Source organism: Triturus cristatus, chromosome 3_2 (assembly GCF_964204655.1).
Source record: "Triturus cristatus chromosome 3_2, aTriCri1.1, whole genome shotgun sequence".
In the NCBI taxonomy this organism is placed as follows: Eukaryota; Metazoa; Chordata; class Amphibia; order Caudata; family Salamandridae; genus Triturus; species Triturus cristatus.
In genome coordinates, this window is record NC_140584.1 from 888,491,075 (window position 1) to 888,506,266 (window position 15,192).

The window sequence follows — 15,192 nt, forward strand, 5'->3', positions numbered from 1 at the left end:
TGTAAATATTGTTTATTTCAATTTTAATTTTGTTTTCATATTATAATAAATACGGCCGGGGGTTGTACGACCCCCGCCTCCAAAGAAACTCCCTTCTCATGTCCATCATTAGAAAAGGTGGTTATGCGCAGGGCGGGGGAAGGGGAAGTTCGGTAGTCCCAGACCATAACACAAAGGCCCAATCAAATGCCAGGGTCACGATTGTAAGTTACGAGGAACATTTTACACTATGAAAGTCCAACACATTTCTGAGCCTTGTGCATTTGGGTAGTTTGGGCAACCAGGAAAATGTAACATTTTTGGCGATAAATGAAGCACATTTTGCAGATGAATTGAATCGTCATATGTTGACCCCAGCAGCCACTTTTCAGGTATTTCTTGTTATACCCCTGGACAGTGCACTTCTACCTCCCGCCACTACCTCGCTGCTTTATAAAGTGTCTGATGATTAATGAGCGGAAAGAGAGACTCGAAGATTCTATCAATCCCTCTTGTGCAATTCATGGTAAATTATAATTTGAAATGACACACACTCATCTTCCAAACACGTATTCACCTGCTAACGCTGTTGAAAGCTAGAGCAGCAGTATTTTACGCATGCATATTAATAATTTTAAACTGTTTCAGAAATAAAGCTACAGAATACCATTTCGGCTACAGTTATTTGTTTCAATGTAAAATACAAATGTGTACTCTCCCTTTCCAAAAGGATCAGTGTGTTGCACATTCTGACATTCTCAGGAGTTAAAGAATATTCTGCACCTCTTTTTGTTCCTTAATGAATCGAAATGTCAACAGCTCACCTAGGCCTTCCCAGAACTCGCCTTGGTATATTTCAGTACAACAACACTGTGAGCCCCGGCGGCCACCGTCTGCTAGACGGCGCGTATTCTTTCGGCACGCGGCCCCCTGTCATGGATGTCATGGGTGTGCCTTAAGGCCCCGAGTACCGACGGAGCAGAGAGAACCGCCATGCTCCGCTCGCTGAGCGTGCAGCTGGATCGGTGCCAGAAGCTGCTGGCTAGCTGGCTACCGAGGAGCACCAGGCGGCGGCCGGGCCAGAGCGCAGCTTGCTGCTGCTGGCGCTGAACCCGGCGGGCTGACCTCTCGAACCTTCCATGCTTCCCCAGGCCTCCTTAATATCTCGTTACAGCTGGCCATGTGTTCTATGACAAGAGAGACAGTACATTTGGCATTGTTTATTTTTGCAGAGACATTCCCAGCTTTGATGCCAGAGAATATAATTATGGATTACAAGTTCTAAGCTGGGGTTTTGCTCTCATTGTCTGGTTTGGAGCATCTCAACATTATCCTATGCCAGCTGATGCCCGCAGATAAACGGTTTCCACCCGGCGGCAAGAGCAAGGCAGCGGCTGTCTACTTACTGCATCAAGAAGGGGGAAGAGCCCCCTGAGTGTGGCGGGGTCGAGGAGGCACCTGCTGACTGGAGAAACTACATCTTATAGTGGCTGGGGGTTCCGGTAGAGTCTGGTGTGTGTGCCAGAGTGAACAGAAGATGGTTCAGGTTGACGTAGCCAACGTGAACCTAACCAATCCTTGAGCTGCTCTCATGCGGTGAGAGAAGCACCAGGATTGGTTTGGGAATGTCGATTTAGCTCTCCTTTAGAGCCTAGGTGCCTGTGCCTGCAATCCTCGTCAGGTGAACACCGTTGTTATTTGTGTGGTCTGTAGTGCGCATGCCGGGCTGGCCGTCGCAAGACAGCAGGCCAATCCAACATGCGCAACCCCCACTGGCAGCCAGCTTCACAGAGGAATCCTACTGCTGCCATCAGCCCCTCCCCCACCCTCAGGCTCAGAGTCCAGTCCATGCCCATAAAAAAATATTATTGACACATATAACTGCTATGCTCACAGCAGGACGGGCGATGCTCCTCTGCCCTTTAGGAGGCACCGCCCATGAAACAATGTTCACTTTGTGGCAGCCAAAAGCAAGGAAAATCAGCCAGGATGGAGTGGGGCGGAGAATCTTTCAGCAAAATCACCAGTTCTCTCCCCTTTGTTAGCTGTGTAATCCTACGTTTGCTGTTTATAGCCATTCCACCATGATGTCAGTCCAATGCCGATCCCCGATTTGAGCTGTGAGCACTGTATATGTCCTGATGGGGCTGCCTTTACTGTTGCTTCTTCTGTTGCTATACCCATTTGGCCTCACAGGGTCATCAGATACAGGGAATGCACCCTTTGTCTATTGGGGGTTCCTTACCTCTTGCTGATCGCTTCCATACCACCTGTGACAAATAAAAAGGAAAGATGAATAAAAAAATAATATTAAACTGAAAGAACTGATACAATTTAGGTTAAGAAAAAATTGCTTGCATGAACCATAAAGAATAAGGGAGAAGGAAGAAGGGAATTTTTCACAAGGACCCATCTCAGGCCCCACCTTTAATGTGGTCATGTGCTGGCAGCGGGTTGGTCAGCTAATACCCCTCTGATTTCGACTGACCAACCAATAGTGATCTATTTTTACCTGCAGCGTAATGATCATGTGCAATTTTGCTGTCCACTGAAATTGCCAAAAAGCTCATTGTAGCCCCTCGGCCTTTTTGCCTCAAAGGTACCTACTTCGGGGTTGTGCCCTGATTCCTTTAGGCTCATGCAGGTGTGTGGTATCAGCAGCTGTCTCTTTAGCACACGTTGGTCTCGTAGCTGCTGTGTTCACCCAGTGTAGTAGCAACATGTAGGGGCACATTTACTAAGATTGTGCACCATGTTTCGTCATAAAAGTGATGAAAATCAGAGGCAAAATCTTTTTTCCCCAATTTACTTTCCAGCTTGTTTTGCACTGGAAATGCTCCTGAAAGCAACACATAGCAGCTTATGTGCTGCTTTGAATTACTTAGCACCAAGGGGGCGTTCCTTTGGTGGTGCATGGGCGTTCCTATGCATCCACCCATGGTTTTTGATGCAAACCATACCTACTAAAAAAAGTAGACAGGGTTTTGCATAATAAAAATAACACAAATAGGCGCTATGAAGGAGAAATGCTTTTGTTTTGCATTTGCTTCCCAACTTTGCATGTGTGGTGCACTGAACTTCACACATGCAAAGTGTGAAAAGTTTAAAATGTATCCTTCCAGTACAAAATCTATACTAGACTCACACAGACACCCTGGCACTACTTCCAGATTGAGCACTGGGCTAGGGAGAAGGGAGGAGAGTGCTATATCCATGTAGATATGATTTTCCCCTGTTCTCTCCTTTCATGCAGCGCTGCGCACATTTTTGGCTGCTGCGCTGCATGATAATTTGGTAAATAGACCCTGTAGCGTGTGCATGTAATCACTTCAAGTCCTCTGAAGTATCACGGACTCATGGCATTTAGATACATTGTCACTTGAATGGATGTATGCTCTGTCAGCTTGTTTTCATTTGCATGAGTTTCGTTACCTACTATGGGCTGGTGGTCGGTTTGCATACAGTGTTTCTCTTGTAGTGGGCAAGGTTGCACTCCCATCACCTGGCCTGCTTAAGTCTGGAGTGCATGTCCAATGAAAGACACTGCTGCTGTGTCAGGTGATGTGTAAAAGCAGCATGGTGCTCTCCACATGCTGTTGTGTATTTCTGCAAAGAGTGCTGCGTCATGACGTCCACCTGCAAATTGTGATCCTCTCTGTTTACCACCATCTTGCATCATTAGAAGAAAACAATGCATAAAAAGGGCATGAGGACTATATTGATGCAGTCTAGCAGCCAAAGTAGTTTCACAAGTGTGTGAGCATGCAGGTCTAAGTGCTTTAGCGACACAACACCTCCACATGACCAAGACATGAACGGATGCAAGCTGCGTAACCATTTGAGTGCGGTCCCCACTGGCCGGGAATCTCATTGCCATGAGAGGACCGCTTAGATATTGACCAGCTGTAAGAGATGCCAGCTCCATGCCAGGCTGCACCTGCCCCCCCCCCTCTCCACTCGTTGCCCCGCCTCTCTGCTTTTTTAGAGCAGAACTTCAATTCTGCCAGGTTTATTTCCTTTTGATCGATGCACACTCGCTGTAATTATGAAATTATGATGGCAAGTTCTTGACTCTTATTTACCCTACTGTCTAGGGTGTTCTGTCATCGATATTCTCACTTGCTTTGTTGGCATGTACTAATTTGTTCCTGGTTTCTGCAATGGGTCTTTAACGTAGCCCTCACCTTTGCTCCCTACGAAGTGCTCTGGCATCCAGTTATGCCCAATGCACCACTTCTCGCCTCCAACTCCCCAACGCAGGTGGCATGGCTGCCAGCCACATCATGGTTCAGGCCCTTTTGGCTCATATTAATGCATCAACCTATCTCCAAGTGTCCACCATTAGCCGTCACCCTCGCACATATCCATCCACCTACAACCAAACACTCACCCACACGCCTTTGAAATCATGCAACTCCACAAACACACTCATCCATCTGCTCGCCCTTCTGCCATGGTATGAACCCACTGCCGTTCAACCATCTATTTATCGTTGTATACAATCACGACCAAATTGCCATAGGCACATGCATGCATCCATCCTGTGTCTCCATGCTCTCATATGTGTGTTTTCTGACTGCACATGCCTGTGTGTATGCGTGTAACACAAAAATGTATGGTAACCACATGGGTGGTTATGTGTATATTTTAGGTTACTAAATTAAAAAAACACAACATACGACAATTACAACAAGGAACACGTGTACTCACAACAAAGCAGACCTATTGGCTTTGCCAATGCTAATTTAAATTGCAGATTAAATTAGGTAAAAGGCCGGCAGAACGATGCTCTTTTCTCTATTACCACAGAGGCAACAGTCAGAGGCTATTAGCAGCACATGGATTACAATAAACACAACTGATTATATTGGCATTCACAGGCTCTCCCAGAGGCACGTGATATAAGTTGTGATGGTATCCAGCTGCCCGCAGTCCGTCTAAAGATGCGCAGAGATGGTCTTATCAGTCCTCCAAGAAATTACATTATGAATCCGAGTTTTTTGTACACTGACTCCACGTGTAATCAGTTTACTCCGTAGGATGCTATAGAATGTGCTGTTTGCGAAGCTGCATCTTAGAAGGAAGGAGCTGTTAATGTGTGTACGTGCCTGGGGCAAAATCTAAGGGGTGACTCTACATGTGCAGGAGGTACAGTGAATCATTGTTCTATAGAACACGTCATATCACGTGCATGCATAGCAACGCTTTCTATTTCTCCCCTCCATTTTGATGAGCTGTGTCCTTTGCCCTGGACGTGTTTCCCTCGCGCTCAGCCTCAGAGTGGGTGGGTAGAGTTCTAAAGGAAGGAGCCCCCGCCGTGCTGCGAAGGCACCCTGCTCACTGGCAGCGCGCCAGTGCTGGCCATCATTAAAGCCACCATGGCTAATGCACCATAGGCTAGTGCATATCCATGGAGGGGGCATCTTGTGTGAAGTAAACGCTCACAGTGCGCACTAAGGAGTCCTGGCCTCTAGAACAGGAAATCCTGCAGGACTCACGGCAGCTGTACCGTGGGCATCACTTAGGGGTCACCAGCTGTCGCAGCTGCAACCCCTGTTTTGCGCCATGCTACCCCTGGTGCTGCCCTTGGACCCCTCGCTGAAATGCTGTGTAATATGCGGTAAATTGTTGTTCCAAGTTAGTTTCAAAAGCAGCCGCACCCCGAGCCCAGGCTTTCTGCAGGAAGTGCACAGTTGCCAACATGTAACTGATGCCACTGTAGCCGGAACAGCCTGGATGTTACTTTGCAAGGACTCGTCCAAGGCCTCCCTGATCCCAGCACTGTGGCTTTATGTGCAAGCTCTGGGATTGGTGTGACGCCGAGTCAGAGATGCTTGGACCTCGCCTAGGATGCATCCACTTTTTTTACTTGTCCATTCATTGCTGCATCAATCTGCTATTTCTCCCAAGAATGCCCCCCTTTGTAAATGGAAATGACATCTTTTTATCATAGGGATATTTAGCTCTTACCGAGTTTTCGTTTTTATGTCATAGCTACATTTAAATAGTTTTTAATTTATTCTCAAGATTTGGGACGTTAATTATTTGCTTTTTTACTTTTCAAATTGTATTTATTTTTTAGTTTTACCTGCCCATCATGTTTGAAAAGAAGCTTTGGCCTCAGCCTGCTACCAAGGAACCAGTTTTGGGGTAGTGTTCATCTAAGCATTTGCCTGCTCCCCACTGAGGGGATCCGTGCAGAGAGCTAAAACACCAGTGCACTTACACCCATACCGACCTGCAATACCCAACCATGAAAAAACACAGCCACCTACAACATCCCTACTCACAGACCGACCTACAACATTGAAGTGCACATCAAGAACATGTGTACACAAAAACACAAGATAACACGTAAGTCTTTAAGAGTGTGAAAAGGGCGGCGGGAGGGCCCTTAAATCAAGCAACTACTTATTCTTCCCTTTGAGCATTTAAGTCAGTACCGTCCGGACTTCTCCTGTGGGTATCTCTAAAAGAAGTTTTGGGAAAGAAACTTCAGATCTGCATGGTTAAACACTCTCATCTAATAGTATTTTTCTTTCTAATATTATCTGATGTATTTTAGCTTCATATCATTTTGTCCTGAACTAAACTTGAACCATGTGTTCTCTACACTAGTTTACTAAGTGAGGTCTGCCAAGCCTTTGACAGGCTCATGGAAATATTGGAAGTCTGTTCTGAGAGGCTCAGGCTTCTAGCTGGACTGGGGCAACAAGGCCATTGACGCCATTTTGGGGTCACCAGTAGTTGTAGCTGCAACCCCTGGCTTGTCCTCGCTACCCCTGGCACTGCTCTTGCTATTAAAGTTCTGCAATGCGGTGAAACTGTGGGAAATGATCCTTTTTAGGTCTCGCCTACGCAGTGCACATGCTTTGGTTAGGAAAAAGACCTTTAGCAATCAATTCCCTTTTTCAGGCAAAAACGTGCACGCGCTGCATTGCTTTGAATGGCAACGCGTGCACGTTGGCGATTGTCTTGCGGGAGCGACCGGTGCCATCTGGTAGCAATTATCGCGCTCGCTCTTGCAAGGGAAACGCTGCGCGTCCCTGCTCTCGGCCGCACTCCCCCCACTTGAGGCGCGCGTGCTTGTTATTTCCTTTTAGCGCGCGCGCGCGCACACAACTCCCGGGCTTAGTGCTTTCACCTGACATTGTCCGATTACATTACATTAGGCCACACCCACTTGCTTGTCCCGCATAATTATAGCGCAAACTTGAACCAAGGGCCTTATAGCGCTTCACACGGAAATCAGCTCCCCTTACACAACAATTTTTAAGCACAGTGTAACGATGCGACTTGCACAGAATCACAAGATGCTGCGCCTGAGCCGAGATTCTAACCTAATTACCCAATTCTAACATCCGCAGCCCTAGCCGCAAATGGTGTGATATTAGGAGATTTGCCATAAGAAGAAGCACTCCCTGAGCTGTGAATACGTAGTGCTTTCACCTGATATTGTCCGATTACAGTACATTAGGCCACACCCGCTTGCCTGTCCGGCATAATTATAGCGCAAACTTGAACCAAGGGCATTATAGCACTTCACACAGAAATCAGCTCCCCTTACACAACAATTTTTAAGTACAGTGTAACGACGCGATTTGCACGGAATCAGAAGATGTTGCGCTTGAGCCGAGTTTCTAACCTAGTTACCCAGTTTTAGCATCCGCAGCCCTAGCCGCAACGGGTGTGATATTAGGAGATTTGTCATAAGAAGCACTCTCTGAGCTGTGAATACGTATTGCTTTCACCTGATATTGTCCGATTACATTACATTAGGCCACACCCAATTGCCTGTCCCGCATAATTATAGCCCAAACTTGAACCAAGGGCATTATAGCGCTTCACATGGAAATCAGCTCCCCTTACACAACAGTTTTTAAGCACAGTGTAACAAACTCAGCGCCACCACAGCATCACTCAGCACCACCACTGCATCACTCAGGACCACCACAGCATCACTCGGGGCCACCACAGCATCACTCAGCACCACCACAGCATCACTCAGCACCACCACAGCATCACTCAGCACCACATCAGTATCACTCAGCATCGCCTTTGCACTAGTACACCACCACATCATCATCACTCAGCAAAACCTGAGTATCATTCAGCATCGTCTCCGCACCAGTCACCACCACCACCACCACCACTACCACCTCAGCATCCCTCAACAACACCTCAGCCTGCTCTCGGAATCTGGCATCTGTTGATTCTCCCCTAGCGTCTGGCCACTGCTAGTGTTATAATACAGGTACTAGTTCTCAACCTTCACCCTCCGATTGTTTATGCCCCCTCAAAAAAAAGCTTTAACAAACAACCATTGGAATAGGCAGAAACAAGTTGCCAGCATTGCAAGAACAAAAGACAACTGAGGACATTTTTTATTGTAAATACTTTTTTTAATATGATCGTTCAGTTGTACATAATACCTTCTTGGTCATATATAAGGTAACAAAAATGTTTCTGACACTTTTTTATTAAAACTTTTCAGCAAGCTGCACAGCAGCCACACTTCTCTACAGCACAGCTTAAAGACAATGGCAAAGTCAATAGCTCTGGCTAAACACTTATAAGGCCCCAAAGGCGAGACCTATTGGCTATGCCAGTGCTTGTTTTATTTTCCACACGTTAGTTTAAAAAACAACAGCTGACTGAAGCCGAGCTTACTGCCTAGAGTGCACAGTTACTAAATTGAAACAATTGTCACTTTAGCCGGTGTAGTCAAGGTGTTACATAGCAAAGTTTCTTCCAAGGCCTCTAAGAGGTCAAACCCCACAGCTTTCTTTGGAGGCTCGTGGAATTGGTGTTACACAGCACCAAACATTCCGAGGCCTCCAACAGAATGTCTGCTTTTCCCATTCACTTTCAAGGTGTCTGGGAAGGACACCTCGGCTGTAAAAAAAGAAAGCACAGATTTGATTTTGAAGTAGTACAGGGTCCAATGTCCGCCCAAGCCATAGACAAAGTCCATTTGTTGAGCACGGTACATTGGACATAGGAGTAGAAAGCATGGGCCGCTGACTCCCATGAGCTGGGGAGAATGGCTTGCTATCTATCAGTAGACTATTAAAAGCTTTGCAGGAGATAGACAAGGCATGGAGTGGACGGAGAGCAGCAGGCAGGAGTGGCATACTTTATATTGGTATGTTGCCTCACTTTTTCTTTACATGTCTAGGCATTTAATCACATTCGTATAGGACACAAGAGGCCCCATGTTCTGTGTCTGATGTTCAGACAATTCTAGCTTTTTAGCCAATTACACTTTTCGTGCTCCAGTTTGTGAACTTAAGCTTACAATGTTAAAAGCAAAACTACAAGTCTATATACACAGCATGCTAAAGTGTAAGCATTGTCTGAAGTTGCCACACATGGCATGAGGATACTCGGCAGCTACAGCCCTGATTTTCAGAGACACGCGTAAATGTTCACCCAGTGAGGCTCGCTGCCTACACTCCGTGTCCTTCCCCTGATGCAGTAATCAGTGGTTATATGGGCATACAAGCATATGGTGCATTGGTAGGAGACCAAGCAGGAGGAAGGAAATATCTTAAATTCGCTATTTTGGTATGCTGTGGGTGCTCCTTACCTCACGGCGTTCCGCGCTGACCGGCTTACTGCGATTGCTGCGGTCCCGATCCTGTGACCTTCGGAGTGCTTTGCTGCGGTTCCTGGCGCCGCGTGTGCACACCCTCAGTCTGGTACGAGAGGGGATGCCACCGAAGAGTACGAGAGCGGGGAAGACCCGAGCTGCTGGGGGGAATACACCGCTACCCTCAAAAGCTATGGGAAGTGACCAAATCGACCAAAATGATCCAAATAAACAACAAGGTGGATCGACTGCAAAAGATGCTCTAACAACTAACTCTGAAGCTCAAAAAAAAATACTCCTGCAATATTTTTGGCGCCAAAGCGAAGAGGGAAGCAGAATCAGATCATCAACAACGCTGAAGGCGGGGAGATTTTGGAGAAATCCGTGGAGGTGAGCACAATGCTGAATGGGGCCACAGTGTTAAGATCCGAGGGTCTCTCTGATGGTTTAATAAATAGACAGAAAAATGAGGGCCTGGCAAACCCAAATAAATTGGGTCCCCCGGAATTTGGAGTGGTGACAGCAGCTGACCATGGACTATCCCAGGAACAGAGAGGAAGCTCTAATGGGGGGCTAGAGACTGAGGCAATCAATATACAAGAGCCAGATATAGAGGGTCCCTTTTTCTCATTGTCATATCACTCAAGCTCTTTGGGGGATGAATCCCTACAGGTATCCGAGGAACTCCTTAATTTATCAAACAGACACTGGAGTGATACTAGCAGTATATGCTTGGAAGAAGAAACTTTGAGAGGTAGTGATAAAATATACACTACCGGGACTATACGCAAGAGAACAACTCCACAGATATTAGATCAAGCTAGCGATCAAGCAGATTCATGCCAGCATTCTGTAGGAGGAGCTGCTGAGCAATCGGGAGGGATCTCCCTAACTCTTATTTACGAGACAATTATGGCCCACAGGGAAGAAAGTCGGGCAGAAAGCTTAAAAACACAAGGTGCTTGCAGAAAACTACAGAACTCTGTCCGACGGATGGCTAAAACATGCTCTGAAATCGGGGAGAGAATAACACAAGCAGAGACTCGTATCTCCACTTTAGAGGATGAAATGGTGGCGCAGAGGACGACCACTGAGGCATTAACAATTCACAGGGATGACTTAGTTTGGAAGATTGAGGACATGGAAAACCGCCTGCGGCGGAATAATTTAAGAATTTTGGGCATACCCGAAGGGGTTGAGGGGGCAGACCCCCGCAAATTTGTTGGCAAACTTTTCACCGAGGCATTCCCTGAGCTAACCCAATGGTCCTGGGAAACTGAGATACAACGGGCCCATAGATTCCCGTTTCAAGTAAAACATAATCAGGCCAATACAAGACCCAGAGCTATATTGATATGCCTCTCTAACTATTTAGCCAGACAGGCAGTATTTGACCTAGCTAGGCCAGATAGACAGCGGAAAGCAGTAAGAGTTGAATTTTTTGTTCGTCCAGATTTTTGCCCTTCTATGTTCTGTCTACGGTTCTAATCATGATGAGGAGCAAGTAATTCAATATCTTAATATTGAATTAGCTAATTCGGCAACTCCAGTGATTCTGACTGGCGATTTTAACATTCAATTTGAAGATATCATTAAAGGATCCGGAGGTGATAAATATATTGGTAAAAAACCCAGAGTTTATAAAGCTCTACAACAGCTTCTCCATGAACATGGTCTAGTTGATGTGTGGCCTAGGTTAAAACATCCTGAACCAGGATATACGCATTACTCATGCCCCCACCAAAAGCTCACTAGAATAGATGATTTTGTTATAGCTAAAACGCTCCTAAAAGACGCACAAATATCAATTTATCCTCGTATAACTTCGGATCATAATCCAATTATACTGAAACTTGCAATATCTTGTTCAATGAGACCTAGAAGCACATTTTCTTTTGATAAAAAATTATTGTTAAATGAGGAGTTTGTTGCTCATAGTCGTAAATGGGTGACAGGATTTCTGGCTATAAATCGAGGCTCTACTAAATTAGGGATGGTCTGGGATGCGATGAAAGCCGGACTCAGGGGAGAGATAATGGGTTTTGGTGTACGCATACAGAAACAACTTAGACAACATCAGATGCAACTATATGAGGAGCTACGCTGTTTAGAATGCAGACTAATTGAAGCAGTACGGTTTAAGGCGGACATTGCACAGGCACAAACAGAGGTTGCTTGGGGTAAATCAAAGATTAATGAGGAAAGGGCTAAAGATATTGCCAAAAAATACCATCTTTTCAGGAAAGACTGTTATGAGTTTGGGGAAACAACCGGCAGATGCCTAGCGAAAAAGATCAGATGCAAGGACGTTAAAAACATTATAGAGACAATCGAGGACTCATCAGGGAACACAATAGAAACACCAGAGGGCATTCTAGAAGTATTCAGAACATTTTATGAGAAGTTGTACTCCGAGGAAGATCATAGTATAGATGATCAGGAGGAGCTATATAAAGACCCATATAGGACAATCCTGGATGAAGAAGATAAGAGGGCACTAGAGGAGCCAATATCAATGCAGGAGCTGATAGATGCTGTGGGCTCATTGGCTATGGGAAAAGCTGCCGGGCTGGATAGACTCCCATTAGAAATATATAAGTTATTACTATCTGAAATTCAGGCAGATATGCTTGAGGTGTGTCGGGAGGCACAAAAAAGCACTGCTCCGCTATCCTGGGATGAGGCAAGCATTATTGTATTTTAAAAAAAAGAAAAGCCTCCTACACGCCCAGGGTCATTTAGACCAATATCTTTAATAAACTGCGATTGTAAAATTTACGCAAAAATTTTAGCGACACGTCTGTCGCATGTTATTAAGGCCCTGGTTTCAGTCCACCAGCACGGGTTTGTACCAGGTAGAGACACGGTCAATCATATAAGCAGAGTAACAACATTGCTAGATATTGCCAACACACGTAAGATGCCATGCGGGGTGATATTATTAGACGTAGAAAAAGCGTTTGACCGTGTCTCATGGGAATTTCTATGGGCCACACTTAGGTTGCATGGTGTTGGTGCAGGGTTTATTCAAGCCATTAGGACAATGTACAGATCCCCAAAGGCACGAATATGCACACTAGGGTTAGAATCAATACCATTAATTATATCAAGAGGCACTCGTCAAGGATGCCCGTGCTCCCCTCTGTTATTTGTGATATATATCAACCCGTTCTTAAACCTATTAGAGCATAGATTAAACGAACAGCTGCCAGGCCCTAGGTTGGAGTGGGTTGATATACTGGCTTATGCAGATGATATCGCAATAATTACACCGGATCCTGGAATTACATTGGAGCAGACGGAACAATTGGCAGCAATATTTGGGAGGAGTGCGGGTTATAAATTGAACTTAACTAAGACACAGGTAATCTGTACTGAACAAACGTAATTTAGGGATCAGAGAGTTCTAAAGGAGGCCGTATATTTGGGAATACGCCTGAATGCTTGCCTAGATACGATGGTTAAACTCAATTGGGAACCCCTTCTTAATAAGATCAAAAGAGATTTGGATAGGATGGAAAACTTGCACTTGTCGTTGCTGGGAAGATGCAATGTCCTTAAAATGAATGTGCTTCCAAAGGTCTCTTACTTCTTTAGGGCAGTACCACTGGAATTTACAAGAAAACAAATGCAGAGACTACAATCTATCTGCAATAGTTTTCTATGGGCACAGGGGAAACCCCGGCGAGCACTAAAATGTATGACTCTACCATGGGATAGAGGGGGGTGGGCAGTACCAAACTTTCAATTTTATTACTGGGCTTGTTTATTACAGCACATTGGAATCATATTGGTGGGAACTAATGGTGAAACCCTAGGGGATGTGCCTCATATATATCAACTACTATTAGGTGCAAGGACAGAGAGAACATTCTTTAAAATTCTAGAGCCAAGTTACTATAAGAAGACCCGCTTTAAAGTCCTCCAGGCAGCCTATAAGGCCTGGTGCCAAATAAAGAGGCAGCTAAATATGGGTAAAATAAATTATTATACACCCACGGATGCAGCGGCACTACTTCCATCTATCTTCTTAGATGTTATTATGAATGAATGGAGAAGTAAAGGTATTACAACTTTGGGCCAGCTGGTAGACAGTAGTGGTGTTAAAACATACGCTACATTGATGACTAACTATGATCTTCCTAAAGCGGATTTTTTTAAATATTTGCAGATCCGGGACTTCCTGTGCAGAAGGAGGGATATCTCATGTTTAGCTGAGAAAAACAATCTTTTAGAAATTGTGATGGCCCGGGGTAAAATCGGGAATATATATCAGGCACTTATCGACACACAAAAGGACGATGTTGAGGCACAGAACGATAAATGGAAATTGAGAGTGGTGGCAGAAGGGAATATTTTGCAAGAATCTATTTATCTAGCTGAAAAATTCTTAATATCCTCAAATCTGAAAATGCAACAATACAAAACCATGTTTCATCTATATTATACACCGGCTAAAATTGCACGCTGGGGTGGAGTAAATGAGGACAAATGCACTCGATGTGGGGGGGAACAGGCAGATATAGTTCACATGTTTTTTACATGTCCAGAGCTGAAATTATTGATAAATAGGATACAGATATTTTTAACTGAAGTCACAGGAGTACATATTGAGATAACTGCATTAGTTATGATGCTGGGGTTTATAGAATATAAAACACCTACACATGGAATGCATATATACAGATATTTTATACATATTGCAGTTGCAGTAGCAAGGCTGTGTATAGCTTCATTGTGGCGTCAGAAAGAACCCCCTACATTTGAGATGTGGAGAGGCAGATTATTTGCTATCTGAAAACTTGAGACTAGCTTATATGTCATTAAAAGCCCACGGAAACGTAAACTTGGTGAGGAGATTTTGGGGGGCTTTAACGGAATATCTTTCACCGACAACATAAGATCTCAGTTAAGCCCCGTTGGGTTGGTAGAGATTCTATCCTCTCTCTCTAACTCAAAAATAGTCGCTCTTTATAGTTTTACGGGAGGCCTATTGGATAATTAGTATGTGTAGATGTAGATGAAATTTGGAAGTAAACAATGTATAGGAGGTTGGGCCTCCCAGAGGGGACGTCAAACAGACAGATATATATTTGGGTTTTTGCAATAGCACTGTACTCAGCAGTATTTTGTTATATGATGTTATATATGTACATCTCTTTTGCTCTACTTCGTCCTTTTTGTTTTCTGTTGATTTTATATGATTTTACAATGGTCGTTTGCTCTTCTGCTGATCTTATATGATTTAACAATGTCTTTATTTCCTGTCATGTTGAACATGCCGTGTGTTTCCCTTTGATTTGCCTTATTCCCCTGTATCGGTTTACTGGCTTAATAATTTTTTTTTTTTTTAAAGTAAATGTTCACCCACAGATCAAGGACCTTATGTGGGTGCTGTTTTACGACATTCAGGAATTACCAGAAGTTCCCTAAAGTATCTCTGAAAACTTGAGACAAACACAATTTTACAGGCACACTCCAGCAAAACCTTTTAAAATTCTATTTTCGATTGAGCAAGTATATATATATTTATTTTTTGCTCATACAATAATCTGTATATCTGTCAAGGAAGTGCAATGCACTTGTTAACTTTTCCCACTTCTTCTTCGTGAAGAAATACA